The following is a 2,752-nucleotide window of genomic DNA, read 5'->3' as shown; positions in this document are numbered from 1 at the left end:
TGCTTATATTATGTTAACTTGGGTCCCCAAAATTGTTTGCATAGTCACCATGTAGGAGCTGGGGAATAGCGGCCCCAAGACGGCTGCCAAACTGGGTCCAGGGCAGCCAAGATGAAATATAGAATTTTGTGACTAAAAACTTGGGAATATTGGAGGGAGGTGGATTGTTCACGTGGGGGTTAGGAAGTAGCCCAGCCATTGAGCTGTTTTAGGCACATAAAAATATAAAGGCTGTGTGTGTGTATGTGTGTCCTTTATTTGGGTACCTAGAACATTGGGGCAGGTAGCAAGGAACACCATCGCCGCCCCAGGATCAATGAATTAAATAATTACGCACTCCTACAAATTATCTAGGAGAAAAATCCAAATTCTTTTTTTTTCCCCAGCTTTTATGAACTTTATTTTCCTTCCACCTTTTTCCCCTTTGCTCAGGCGTCTGCAGAGCAGCTCAGGACCACTCAGTGGTGGCTCCAACCCACGGGCCTGCGCTGTGGGAGCTGCTGACCAGTCCTCAGTGGCTGGCTGTGCTCTCCAGTCTTCCGTGGGGAACTGCTGGATGGGCATGGAGGGAACCTGCACACCCTCAGACCAGTTGGCCACCTCAGGCTGAGCAGCAGTGAACTCAGGAGCTGGTGCGGTCCATTCACCCTGGAATTCCTCCTTGGTCACAGCCTTCTCAGCAGCAGCCTGCTCCTCCTTCCCAATCTCCTCTGGGTCTCTGTAGAAGTAAAGGTCAGGCATAACCTCCCACGGGTGCTCACGGGAGATAGTACCTCACATGCGGAGTACTTCCCTGGCCAGCATCCACCAAGTCAGACCCACAATGTGAGCTCCATTGTTGCGTGGGATGGCAATGGACACATAGCACAGCGGAGAATCTGTGTTACACAGCGTAATGGTGAGCAGGTTGACATATGAGGCCTCTGTGAGGGGTTGGTGGTCAGCCCTGGGATCAGTTACCACTAGAAGCCGTGGCTCCCTGAAGGCTGCTTGGATCTAGTTAGTGAAAGTCCTAGGTGGGAAGCGATTGGAGCTTCACAATCTCCTGTGGCAGCAGCAAACTTAAGCACAGGTCCCTGGCCAGTGTTCCTGGAGGAGATGACACTGACATCAGCAGGGTTCTCAACGGAAACAATAGCTCAAGCTGCAAGCAACAGCTTCTCCCAGGACCTCTTCAGATTGATGATGTAAATACCGTCACTTTTCCTTTTGTAGATGCACTGCTCCATCTGAAAGTCAAGGTTGGTGTCACCTAAGTGGGTTCTAGCAGCAAGGAATTTGAGGACACCCTCCTCCTTCATCTTCAGGACGTCAAGAGCTCTGGACATTGTGTAAGTTTCCCTTTAAGTTACGATGGGAACAGAGAACAACATCGTATAGACCCATCTCCGGGTAGCATGGAAAAGCCCAAATTCTTGAAAAAATATTATTTTTGTATTGTTAGAGTTCTTAAACTGGAAACAATGATGTAAACTAGATAAATATTAAATAGTGAATTAAATTGTAGGTTGAGGAGGCTCTTGAAAACGAAAATACTGATTAATTTTAGTTTAAGTAAGTAGTTCTATGACAAATTACAAGAAAGGGAATGCCCCACCTTTTGTATATAGGAAGTCCCTTTAGTTTTAGTATGTCTGGGAGGTCAGTTTGTAAGGCAATCTTTTGCACATTTGTTTAATCTGTGCATGTTGAGCCTACATAGGCAGTGCCATGTCAAGGAGGTTGGAGCCCTTGGGCCTGAGCAGCTTGGACTCAAGTCCTTTTACTAACTGTAGGACTTGCAGGACCTTGGGAGATTACTTAATACCATTGAGCTCTTGTTTCCTCAGTTCTCAAACAGGATAATTACTACAAGGTTGTGAGGACTCAGTGTAAACCAAGCATCCGAATAATTCCACCTATCACCAGTATCACTAGGTTTTTGTTTTTTTGTTTTTTGGCTTAATTAAAACAAAAACAAAAACAAAAAAAACTCACCTTCTTAATTTTTGTGTTTAGTTGGTGTTTAGTCAATGTTCTTTTCTGTATCAACTGTTTAACTTCTACCCATTTCCCCCTTGAAGGTTCTACACCTCTGCAGACTGCAGTTTGGGATGACTAAGATAATTAACTATAACATGTTATTATATTATGACAAGGTGACAAGTTATAGATTGTAGACACTAAAAATAGAGGCAACACACAGAACAGAACCATTCTGAGAAGGCCCTTGTAAGGATGCCACCTTGGTAATGCTTTTCCATGTCTTCTCTTGTTTCAATCAGGTAAATGCTGATATTGGACTTAATCCCTAGTTTCTTTCCAGGGCTCCAGATATATGTGACTCTTTGTCCTGTATGAAGTTCTTCTTTGGCAGTTGGTTCTACTTTTATGATGTCATATAATCTTGGGCTGTTGTCAGATAGACTGGCATAAAGGTAATCAACTATTTTGCCCACTGGGGACTGTTATTGGAACCCACAGTACAAAGGTAAAGCCACTGAGGAGAGAAGTATGTAGTGGTATAAGCACTGTTAATTACAGGAGCAGTGGTGAAATGACAAAACAAGGTGCTGAGTTGAGAGGCCACTGGAGGCCAGCTTAATGCTAACAGCTACGTAGTAACTTCTTACTGACCTGAAATTTCTTCAGGCAATAGATTCCAGATTCAAGCTGCTTGGAATTTCTTTTTTTTTAATTTTTAATATTTTTATTACATATTTTCCTCAATTACATTTCCAATGCTATCCCAAAAGTCCCCCATAGCGCCCCC

General features: G+C 43.9%; 1 pseudogene; it reads right to left on the bottom strand.

Annotated features, from left to right (window-relative positions):
- Positions 1–420: 420 nt before the first annotated feature.
- On the bottom strand, positions 421–1,328 carry LOC110305690 (annotated as a pseudogene).
- Between the last annotated feature and the right edge of the window lie 1,424 nt (positions 1,329–2,752).

Source organism: Mus caroli, chromosome 11 (assembly GCF_900094665.2).
Source record: "Mus caroli chromosome 11, CAROLI_EIJ_v1.1, whole genome shotgun sequence".
In the NCBI taxonomy this organism is placed as follows: Eukaryota; Metazoa; Chordata; class Mammalia; order Rodentia; family Muridae; genus Mus; species Mus caroli.
Note: the sequence above shows the minus strand (reverse complement) of the source record. Positions and strands in the feature narration are given on the sequence as shown.